Below are 12,815 nucleotides of genomic sequence, written 5' to 3'. Positions count from 1 at the left end.
ATCAGAGGCGAGCGCCCACCGACGGCCGAGACGTATTCTGAAGGTTGGTGCAAAGGGATCAGGGATGACGCCGAGGTCAGTGACAACCAAGAAAGTCGTCACTGACCTCGACGTTGACAAGATGGATAGCAGGTTGGCGCACCTGGTGGCGGCCAAGCAAGCCCTCCTCCCGGGATGGAAGGCGCAGAAGCATAACAGGAGGCTCCGCAAGAAGGTTTCCGAGGTTAACAGCGAGATCGCACAGCACTGCAAGGACCTGTGTAAACAACAATGAGATTAGCTCTGCGAATCCATCGAGGGTCAGCTCAGATCAGGCAACAGCGGGGGTCTACTCAGGTACCTTCTCGATGAGGGCAGCACCAGATCCAGCCAGAGACGATATCTCGCGGAAGCCATCCACTTCGCAACGGACTCTACCCCGGACGAGTTGATTGTCGACAGGCTCATAGACAAGTACCTGCAAGTGGCGGATAGCTCTGCCCCTAACCAGTTCCCGGAATACGCGAGGTGCACGGTGCCGGAGTTGAACCAGGACTTTACTGTGGCCGAGATCTGAGATGCCCTCTTCTCACTCAACGTCAAATCTTCCCCTGGCCCGGATGGCGTCAATAACAGGATGCTCAGGAATCTCGATGATTAGTCGATCAACTTCCTCACTGAAAGGATTAATGAAGTCTGGCGCAGCGGGCAGGTCCCCACACAGTGGAAGGCGGCCTACACGGTACTCATCCCCAAACCCGGTAAAGCACCAGGAATCAAGAATCTAAGACCAAGTTTCCTGACGTCCAGTGTCGGTAAGGTTGCAGAGCATGCCCTGCTCAACCGGCTCAAGGTGACACCCACAATATTGCTACGGAACAGTATTTGCGATAACCAAGACGGGAGCAGTGTTAACCAAGACGGGAGCACGCTGTTGCCTCTAGGCCAAGTGCGGCGTATTGCCTTGTAAATATTGTGACGAGATGGTGACGTTGAAGAACACGGTAGCAATACTGTGAACGACAAAACTAACTTTTATTGGGCGAACCTGAGCCCACAAAACAGGCTACACTTATAGCACAGCGACAGCGGGGAACACGGTCGGCGATCGTCGAAAATCTGATCAGCGGGTCAAGCACGTCGGATTTTATACATCAATCGTCGAATGTTCCAGACTAATCGTTGGGACCCGCGTGCCTTCCACAAAGTTCTACACCATTCGCGTGAGGTGATGAAATCAGATAACAAAAGGTTCAGCGACAACAGACAGCGGATAGAAGCATCGATAACTTTCCAGAAACTTGGGATGCATGCAGGCGCGTCCCGCGCTGTGCGATAACATTAGGCGCCGCAACGTGGTCGCCCGATAAAGATAAGTACACGTGTCATTACCCCCCTCTTAAAAAGCATCAACCGATGCTGCAAACAAACGAAAGTAATAAAGAAAAGCACTCGTAGCAAAGAAAACAACAAAATAAGGAAGTTCGTCAGCGTCGGTAAAAGGGTTTGAGACGCACCACGTGGACCACTTCAGATCGTGCGCGGCGCCGCTGTGAATGTGAAATGCCGTCTGGCATGACCTCATAGTCCAGTGCGTCAATACGTACCTTGCTCCTTGTAGCAGCTTGTAGGGTCCGAAATAGCCTCGCAGTAGTTTCTCACTGAGTCCTCGTTGGCGTATCGGGGTCCAAACCCAAACACGGTCGCCGGGCTGGTACTCGACGAAGCGTCGTCGGAGGTTGGAGTGTCGCCTGTCGGTCCTCTGCTGGTTCTTGATCCACAGGCGGGCGAGTTGTGGGCTTCTTCGGCGCGCTGGAGATAGGTTGCGACGTCAAGATTTGCCTCGTCAGTGACGTGCGGCAGCATGGCGTCGAACATCGTCGTCGGGTTCCTGCCGTAAACCAGCTTAAACGGCGTGATCTGTGTTGTTTCTTGCACCGCTGTGTTGTAAGCGAATGTTACGTACGGCAGCACCGCATCCCACGTCTTGTGCTCGACGTCGACGTACATTGCTAGCATGTCGGCGAGGGTCTTGTTCAGGCGCTCCGTGAGACCAATCGTATGCGGATGGTAGGCAGTTGTCCTCCTGTGACTTGACTGGCTGTATTGCAGAATGGCTTGCGTCAGCTCTGCTGTAAAAGCCGTTCCTCTGTCGGTGATGAGGACTTCTGGAGCACCATGTCGCAGCAGGATGTTCTCGACGAAAAATTTCGCCACTTCGGCTGCGCTGCCTTTCGGTAGAGCTTTAGTTTCAGCGAAGCGGGTGAGATAGTCCGTCGCCACGACGATCCACTTATTTCCGGAAGTTGATGTTGGAAACGGTCCCAACAAGTCCATCCCGATCTGCTGAAAAGGTCGGTAAGGAGGCTTGATCGCCTGTAGTAATCCCGCTGGCCTTGTCGGTGGTGTGTTACGTCACTGACAGTCTTGGCATATCTTGACGTAACGGGCGACATCGGCGGTTGGGTGCGGCCAGTAATACCTTTCTTGTATCTTCGATAGCGTCCGGGAAAAACTGAGGTGCCCAGCGGTCGGATCGTCATGTAGGGCGCACAGGACTTCTGGGCTCAGCGCCGACAGAAGAACAAGAAGGTAGTTGGCGTGGACTGGTGAGAAGTCCTTCACGAGTAGGTTGTTTTGAAGAGTGAACGAAAACAATCCACGCTTAAATGCCCTAGGGACAACGTCAGGGTGCCCTTCCAAATACTGGGACTAGGGCTTTTAGCTCCGGGTCTCCTCGTTGCTGTTCGGCGAAGTCTGCCGCGCTTATTATTCCAAGGAAGGCGTCGTCATGCTCGTCATCTTGCGGCGGCGGGTCAATGGGGGCGCGTGATAGGCAATCGGCATCTGAGAGGTTTCGTCCGGACTGGTATGTTACAGTGATGTATTCTTGTAGTCTGAAGCTCCACCGTTCCAGCCGTCCTGAAGGGTCCTTTAAGTTAGCTAGCCAACACAACGCGTGATAGTCGCTGACCACTTTGAATGGCCTGCCATATAGGTAAGGGCGAAATTTCGCTGTAGCCCAAACGATGGCGAGGCATTCCTTTTCGGTTGTAGAATAATTGCCTTCCGCTTTTGACAACGACAGGCTAGCGTAAGCTATCACGTGTTCATGTCCATCTTTTCTCTTGACTAGGACGGCACCGAGGCCTAGGCTACTGGCGTCAGTGTGTATTTCGGTATCGGCGTGTTCGGCGAAGTGCGCAAATATGGGTGGCGACTGCATGCGTCATTTGAGTTCTTGAAATGCGTCCGCCTGCGGCGTTTCCCACTTGAACTCGACGTCACATTTAGTCAGCTGTGTCAGTGGCTCTGCGATGCGTGAAAAGTCCTTGAAAAATCGCCTGTAGTATGCACACATGCCAAGAAATATACGCTATGCCTTTGTGAAGAAGTGTTCACAAAGTACCAAGCGCAAGAGCAGACGACATTGCGGCCGACCTCAACAAGAGGAAAAGAAAGACGAGGGAGGCTCGTGCAGCGCATGAAAAGGGGCTCGCGCAACGGAGATGGTTGGAACGCCGGCACGACTAGGGCCACTGGGCCTACGGAACCCACATCTACCGGTGAGGTTCACTTGACCGGGCGTCCGTCTTCGGGACAGGGAACGCCTCGGGTCGTTGTACGGCACGAGACCTCGGAGCGGCCTGCTGCAGCCTCGAACCCGCATCTACGCGCGAGGTTCGGGAGAGCGAGCGTCCGTCGTCGAGACGAGGAGCGCCTCGGGTCGTTGCCTTGCACGAGGCCTCAGGTCGGCCTGCCGGCATCTTGGAACCCGCTTCTACGCGCGAGGTTCGGGTGGCCGGGCGACCGAGTGGCCTGTTCTCGTCTACCGAGCTGTGGGCCGTCCACCTTTTCCTGCCCCGTACTGCTGCGTCTGCTATTCCGCGCCGGTCATCACTCGACGAACAAGTGTTCCACCTCAAGGACTCTACGTGTCACCACACTCCGGACTTAACCGCAACCTCGTGAGACTACATTTTTTTTTCTATTTACGAACAACCTTGTATGTGTGGGTCTAGCTTAAGATATTCTTCTTGTCTACGTGCCGTCTAATATAATTGTGTGTTTGCCCATCATGCACCGTCTCCTCCATCTTCCTCCCGTCACACGCTTTGCAACGTGACGGTCCTAACAACATCACATATCTGGCGTCCGCGACAGGACAGCTCTTACGCTATAGAGAAGAGCAGCACATTGCATATGCGTGTCTGACGGGTGAGGATGGAGACAGACAAGCTTACGGCAATTGGAAAAGAACTGGGGTTGACCGGCCAGGCACTAAAACAATGGGTAGACGAAGAGCGCGCACGCGAAAGGGAAGCGCGTGAAGCACGTCTGGCTGAACGCAATGCAGCAAAAGAAGCTGATGCCGAAGCGCTAGCTAGATTAAAGGCAGAAAGGGAAGTCCTCGAGCTCAAGTTAAAGTTGAGGGAGTTAGATGCGACAGCGGGTAGCATGACTGCTGGGCAGCTTACAGAGAGTGTGCACGCAAGTGCTACCGAGAGCTACCAAAGTCCTCACAAACTAATTCCACCATTTAATGAAGAACGCGATGAGTTGGATGCATACATTCAACGCTTTGAGCGCATCGCAACGAGCCAGGGCTGGCCACGAGACAAATGGGCCCTATCGCTAAGCCTCTGTTTGACAGGAGTAGCTCTGAGTGTTGTCGGCAGAATGGCACCGGAGCATGCCATGGACTATGCGACACTAAAACAGACGCTTTTGCAACGCTTCAGGTTCACGGAGGAAGGCTACCGAAGGAAGTTTCGGTCGGCGAAACCCGATAATTCCGAAACTGGTAGACAGTTTGCCGGTCGTCTATTGGGATATTTTGATCACTGGCAAGAAATGGCCAATACGGACCGGACATACGATGCTCTGCGGGACAAGATTGTCTCAGAACAGTTTCTGATGACTTGCCATGAGAAACTGGCAATCTTTTTGAGAGAGAGGAACTGCCAGGGACTTGACAAGCTAGCGGAAGATACTGATCATTACCTGGAGGCGCAAGGGTTAATCAACCTTGGCAAAGGTAAAAACGAGAGAGAACCTACAAAGCCACCAGGTCAAGCTCGAACTCCTGAGCGACAAGAAGAGAAGGAAAGACCACGCTGCTTTCTTTGTGGTAAACGCGGTCACAGAGCTGCTGATTGCTGGACCAATACGAAGGGCCCAAATACAAATACATCTTTCTGTGGAAAGTGCCGCCGCACTGGGCACAAGACAGGTGACTGCCCCAAAAAACCCAACAGTACTGAGAAGGCTTCGTGCTCGATGCAACAAGTAGACATGTCCAAGGCAGTAAACGAAGAGACACAGACCTTGCGTCGAGTTCCCAGAAGTTTGGAATGCGGGAGAACGCAAACGCATAAACGAGACGAGAAGTCTATGCCTACTGCCGAAGGTATGCTTGAAGGACATCCCGCTACTGTCTTGCGAGACACGGGATGTGGCTCTATTATTGTCAAGAGGTCCTTGGTACCAGACAGTAAGCTGACAGGAAAAATTTCCTCGGTCTGTCTTCTGGACAGAAGATTGTTGAAGCTACCTGAAGCAACCGTGGAGATCGCGTCACCTTTCTTCACAGGCAAGACTCGGGTTTTATGCATGGACAATCCTTTATATGATATTGTCCTGGGAAATGTGAAAGGCGTACGGAATGCCTCCAATCCTGACAATGAATGGAAAAGACATCTTTTTACACCGAGCGCTGTGGATGATTGCTTTAGAGCAGAAGGTGGAAACGGTTCTACTAATGAATCCATCTCTGCTGACATCATCGGCTTCTAGAGAAACTAGGGACAAGTCGGAAGTGGCAGCGACAACCAGACAGACAAGATCAGGTTCGCATTCGTTACCAGTACCAGCTATAAACCCCCTAGACATCAGCCCAATCGATTTGAAAAGCAGGCAAAGGGAGGACAGCAGTCTACGTAAATGCTTTGAAGCAGTGGACAAAGAGATGAAGACTAGGTTCGCCGACGTCCAATTCTTTATAAAGGAGGAAATTCTTTACCGAAGATACACACTGCGGTCAAAGAAACAAATGGAACAGCTTGTCGTACCCAGAAGCCTCCGTCATTTTGTCATGAAAATGGCTCACGAAGGGATCCTTGCTGGACATCAAGGAATAAAACGAACCACAGACCGTGTGAGCGAAGAGTTCTACTGGCCTGGATTCCAATCAGACATCACGCGATTTGTTAAATCGTGCGATACGTGCCAGAGGACTTTTCCCAAACATCTAATAGGTCGAGTACCATTGGCAAATACTCCCGTCATTGATACCCCGTTTAAGAGAGTTGCCATTGACATTGTGGGACCATTAACTCCCATGTCAGAGAAAGGGAATAAGTACGTGCTGACAATGGTCGATATGGCAACGCGGTATCCTGACGCAGTGTCACTGCCTAGCATCGAAACAGAAAAAATAGCTGAGGCACTTCTAGAGATGTTCTCTCGTGTGGGAGTCCCACAGGAGATAATCAGTGACAGAGGCACATCATTCTCGTCACGCCTGATGAAGGAGCTAAGCCATCTTCTCTCTTTTACGCAGTTGCCAACAACTCCATATCATCCGATGGCAAATGGCCTTGTGGAGAGGTTCAACGGCACCCTTAAACAAATGATAAGACGAATGTGTCAAGAGAGCCCGAAAAAATGGGACCGGTACTTGGCACCCTTGCTTTTTGCTTATCGCGAAGTCCCTCAGTCAAGCCTGGGTTTTTCACCCTTCGACTTGTTGTATGGCCGTTATGTCAGAGGACCCATGGCGATATTGAAAGAATTATGGACAGGTGATCATATTGATGATGACGCAAAAACCTCATACGGGTATGTAGTCGAGCTACGGAAGCGTCTTGAAGACACTTGTCGTTTAGCCAAGGAGGAGCTTCAAAAAGCAAAACTTTTACAGAAGAAACACTACGACCGGAAGGCCAGACCACGTCATTTAGCTGTTGGAGACAAGGTTTTGCTACTGCTACCTTCGGACAACAACAAATTGATTCTTACGTGGAAAGGGCCATTCACTGTACTTGAGAGGAGAAATGACGTCGATTACGTTATTGACCTCGGGACAAGGACGACAATGTTCCATATAAATCTACTGAAAAAGTATGAGGAACGGCCACCTATATCACCGCCATTACCGGAAGCGTCAGCTGCTTGTCACACTGATGATACCGAAAATGACGATCTACCATGTGTACCATTTCAAGGAAAAGAATCGGTGGCCGACGTGAGTCTATCGGGATCGCTCTCTCCTGACCAGCGCGCTCAAGTCACGGGTCTACTGAGTATATACGAGAATGTATTCACCGAGGTTCCCGGCAAGACACATCTCGTCCAGTGTAAGCTGAAACTTACCACGAATACACCCGTAAACATGCGGCCCTATCCAATACCATTTGCTACCCAAGAAGCTGTACAAAAAGAAATTGGAGAAATGCTACGACAAGGCATCATAGAACCATCTGAGTCCGCCTACCAATCACCTATAGTTATCGTGAAGAAAAGAGACGGGACGATGCGTCTATGCATTGATTTCAGGCAACTCAACAAGATACTGGTCAATGACAACGAGCCTATACCTCGGGTGGATATTATCTTTGGGAGACTGGGGAACGCACAGTATTTTTCAAAGTTTGACTTTTCTAAGGGTTACTGGCAGGTGCCCATGGATGAAGAGTCGAAACCAATGACAGCTTTTGCTACGGCATCAGGCCTATATCAGTTCCGCTTCATGCCGTTTGGCATTAAAACAGCACCAGCTGTTTTCAACCGCCTCATGAGAAAAGTAGTAGCAGACATACCACATATTTACTACTACTTCGATGACGTGCTCATTGCCACTGAAACGTGGGACGAACACGTGGGTACAATTGAGTCATTTCTACAACGAGTGAGAGAATCTGGGTTGACAATTCGTCCAACAAAAAGTGAAATTGGTCAAAGATCAGTGAAATTCCTCGGCCACCTTGTTGGAAACGGTGTCATGCAACCGCAGGTCGAAACACTAGACAAAATACAGGCTGCGAAGCGTCCACAGACGAAAAAAGAAGTACGCTCGTTTCTCGGACTTACGGGGTATTACCGAGACTTCGTCCACAATTATTCCGAAGTAACCTACCCGCTCACTGAACTGACCAAGAAAAGAGGCCCTAATAAAGTAGTTTGGGGAGAACGTGAACAGAAAGCCTTTGATGAACTCAAGATCCTCCTGTCTACACCACCTATATTGAGAGCACCAGATTTTTCCAAGCCTTTCGTACTCCGCACCGACGCATCATCAACAAGTATAGGTGCCATACTTATGCAGCGCCATGAAGGAATTCTGCACCCGGTGTCATATGCAAGCCGCCGACTACAACCACGAGAAATCGCATATTCAACAGTTGAGCGAGAAGCCCTAGCTCTTACGTGGGCCGTCCAAAAGTTCCACATCTACTTGTTTGGACGCACGTTCATATTACAGAGCGACCATAAGCCCCTTGTTTACATCAAGTCGGCCAAGCACATCAACAGCCGTGTTTTACGTTGGAGCCTCATACTTATGGAGTATGACTTCTCGGTTGAGTATATTAAAGGCAGCGAGAATGTAGGCGCAGACTATATGAGCCGGTTGCCAAGCACATAAAAGAGTGTGTCTGCGGAAACATGGTATTTTAAAAGCACGAACGTTAAACTGGTGTGACTTTAATGTCGAACAACAAACATTTCCTGGCATGTTAGTTTTGTGGGTTTTTGTTTTCACCTTATATCGTGGTGTTCTGTCTTCTTAATGTTGTCATCATGCCGAGTGTGCGGTGTTCGGAACTCCAGTGTTGTAGTAATTTTTATGGGTACTCTTACATACCGAGTGTGCGGTGCTCGACACTGTAGTGCTGTGGTAATTTTTCTGTGTACTCTTACATACCGAGTGTGCGTTGCTCGGAACTGTAGCACTGTGGTATTTTTTATGTGTACTCAAACGTACCGAGTGTGCGGTGGTCGGAACTGTGGTGCAGTGGCAATACTCTTGTGGTGCGCGTGTGCTACGGTGGACCAGCAGACAGCGAGTATACTGAAGTTCTTTGAACGAAAGAACTTTCTTAAGTAGGGGGTGATTGTGAAGAAGTGTTCACAAAGTACCAAGCGCAAGAGCAGACGACATTGCGGCCGACCTCAACAAGAGGAAAAGAAAGACGAGGGAGGCTCGTGCAGCGCATGAAAAGGGGCTCGCGCAACGGAGATGGTTGGAACGCCGGCACGACTAGGGCCACTGGGCCTACGGAACCCACATCTACCGGTGAGGTTCACTTGACCGGGCGTCCGTCTTCGGGACAGGGAACGCCTCGGGTCGTTGTACGGCACGAGACCTCGGAGCGGCCTGCTGCAGCCTCGAACCCGCATCTACGCGCGAGGTTCGGGAGAGCGAGCGTCCGTCGTCGAGACGAGGAGCGCCTCGGGTCGTTGCCTTGCACGAGGCCTCAGGTCGGCCTGCCGGCATCTTGGAACCCGCTTCTACGCGCGAGGTTCGGGTGGCCGGGCGACCGAGTGGCCTGTTCTCGTCTACCGAGCTGTGGGCCGTCCACCTTTTCCTGCCCCGTACTGCTGCGTCTGCTATTCCGCGCCGGTCATCACTCGACGAACAAGTGTTCCACCTCAAGGACTCTACGTGTCACCACACTCCGGACTTAACCGCAACCTCGTGAGACTACATTTTTTTTTCTATTTACGAACAACCTTGTATGTGTGGGTCTAGCTTAAGATATTCTTCTTGTCTACGTGCCGTCTAATATAATTGTGTGTTTGCCCATCATGCACCGTCTCCTCCATCTTCCTCCCGTCACACGCTTTGCAACGTGATGGTCCTAACAACATCACAGCCTTCTTGTCGATGGGCTGCGGGAACTTTGCCATGGCAGCTGTCTTCTGCGGGTTGGGGCGGACTCCAGCCTTGCTGATGACGTGGCCTAGGAACAAAAGCTCATCGTAAGCGAAGCGGCACTTTTCTGGCTTCAGAGTGAGCCCTTATAACTTGATATCTTCTAGTACTGTTGCAAGACGCCTAAGGTGATCGTCAAAATTTCTGGCGAAGAAAACGACGTCATCCAAGTAAACTAGACAGGTCTGCCACTTCAATCCTGCTAAAACCGTGTCCATCACGCGCTGGAAAGTTGCAGGCGCCGAGCACAGTCCGAATGGCATAACCTTGAACTCGTAGAGGCCGTCTGGGGTGATGAAGGCGGTCTTTTCGCGATCTCTTTCGTCGACTTCTATTTGCCAATAGCCAGACTTGAGGTCCATCGACGAGAAGTATTTAGCTTTGCAGAGCCGACCCAATGCGCCGTCTATCCGTTGGAGGGGTGTACGTCCTTCTTGATCTTGTTCAGACGACGATAATCGACGCAGAAACGTAGGGTTCTGTCCATTTTCTTCACCAGGACAACAGGGGATGCCCACGGGCTTTTCGACGACTGGATGATGTCGTCGCGTACCATTTCGTCGACTTGTTCTCTTATAGCTTCACGTTCTCGCTGCGAAACTCGGTAAGGGCTCTAACGGAGTGGTCGAGCGCACTCCTCGGGGATTATGCGATGCGTGGCGACTGATGTTTGTCGAATCCTCGATGACGTCGACAAGAAGCTTTTGTATCGTCGGAGCAGACTTCTCAGCTCCAGTTGCTTAATCATGGGGAGACTTGGAGTAATGTCGTAGTCTGGTTCGGGAACCATGGTCGTCGGGGTAGATGCGGCGGAATCCGAGAGGACAAGCGCATTACTGGTTTCCAGAATTTCCTCGATATCCGCGACCGTCGTGCCCTTGTTGATGTGCTTGAACTCTTGGCTGAAGTTTGTCAGCAACACTTCAGTTTTCCCTCCATGCAGTCGAGCGATCCCTCTTATGACGCAACTTTCACGGTCTAGCAGTAGACGTTGGTAACCCTCGATGATGCCTTCTACGTCGGCAGGCGTTTTGGTGCCTACGGAAATGACAATGCTGGAGCGAGGCTGGATGCTCACTTTATCTTTGAGCACACTCAAGGCGTGGTGACTACAAGGGTTCTCCGGCGGTATCGCTTTATCTTCTGACAGCGTTATTGACTTTGACTTCAGGTCGATGATTGCGCCGTGTTGGTTCAGAAGCCCATACCGAGAATGACGTCTCGTGAACACTGTTGGAGGATAACGAAGGTGGCAGGGTAAGTCCGGTCATGAATGGATATTCTTGCCGTGCAGATTCCAGTCGGCGTGATGAGGTGTCCTCCAGCGGTCCGAATTTGAGGGCCTTCCCATGCGGCCTTAACTTTCTTCAACTGGGCGGCGATGTGTCCACTCATTACGGAGTAATCAGCCCCTGTGTCCACTAAGGTGGTAACTGCGTGGCAGTCGAGAAGCACGTCGAGGTCGGTGGTTCTTTGTCTGGCGTTGCAGTTAGGTCTTGGCGGCGGATCACGGCTGCGTCGTGTTGAACTGAAGTTGGAACGTCGCGTCGTCCAGCCGTCTTTCGTCGGTGTAGTCGGGACGGCGGCGTGTCGTTGTTATGTCGTCGAGATGGTCTCTTCGTCGTCTTCGTCGTCGGCTGAGGATCTTCGTCAGTTCGACGAACGGCAATCGCAGCTCCATTGGTTGCTGCTTTTAGTTTTCCGGATATAGGCTAGCAGATCGGCCCCGTGCTGGGCCAGTGTATGGACGGCGCTGCGGCGACAGGTACCGGCCTGGTGACGGCGACCGGGACGACCGTCGATGGCTCCACTGAGTAGCGGCGAGGTAGTCAGCGATGACACGAGCGCGTTCACCTTCCCGAGGACGCGGTGCATTGAAGGCGAACCCTCGCAATCCCAGGTCGCGGTATGGGCATCGGTGGTACACATGGCCAGCTTCCCCGCAGTGGTAGCAAGCGGGAGCCTGTCAGGAGTGCGCCAAACCTGTCTTCCTCGGGTAGCTGCGCTGGGCGACGGGTGGGCGTGCTGGCGGCGGCGGCGGTGGTCGACGGAATTGCGGGAGTACAGGGCCCTGGGCCCTGGCGCGCTCGTGGAGGGAGACCTTGACGGCGGGCGACGGCGGCGTAGGTCATCGCATTTGGCTGGGGCTACGATGGTTGTGGTTGTACCTAGGTAACTCCGAGCAATCGCTGGACTTCTTTGACAATTGCGGCGTTTGAGGTCACTTGAGGTTGCGATGAAGAGATGATTCTTTGAAGCTCCTCTCGTAGGACTGCCCGGATGGTCTCGCGCAGGTTGTCGTTGGCCACTGATTGAACTCCGGCGTAGCTTGTTAGCTTGGTGCGTCGGTCGAATTGCCCGTTCCGCAATTCCAGAGTCTTCTTGATTCTCGTCGCCTCAAGAAGAAACTCGTCGACGGACTTCGGTGGGCTTCTTACCATTCCGGCGAAAAGTTTCTCCGTTACACCACGCATCCGTAGGTAGGCTTTCTTCTCCTCGCACATTTCCGGGTCGGCATGGCGGAACAGTCGGCTCATTTCCTCAGTGAAGATCGCGATCGTCTCATTCGTCAGCTGCGCTCTGGCTTCCAGTAGAGCTTGGGCTCGTTCTTTTAGCAAGACGCTTGTAAATGTTTGCAGGAAGCTGCTTCGGAACAGGTCCCACGTCATCAAGGTGGCTTCTCGATTCTCGAACCGCGTCCTGGCGGCGTCCTCCAATGCGAAATAGACATGTCGCAGCTTGTCGTCGCTTGCCCAGCTGTTAAACGTTGCGACCCTCTCATACGTTTCCAGCCAGCTTTCCGGCTCCTCAAATGTGAAACCGCGGAACGTCGGTGGTTCCCTGGGCTGCTGCAGCACGATGGCGGACGCTGGGGCTGCCATTGGGGTTGCCTTGGCCACAA

The sequence above is a fragment of the Dermacentor andersoni genome, chromosome 11 (genome assembly GCF_023375885.2).
Source record: "Dermacentor andersoni chromosome 11, qqDerAnde1_hic_scaffold, whole genome shotgun sequence".
Taxonomy (NCBI): Eukaryota; Metazoa; Arthropoda; class Arachnida; order Ixodida; family Ixodidae; genus Dermacentor; species Dermacentor andersoni.
Note: the sequence above shows the minus strand (reverse complement) of the source record.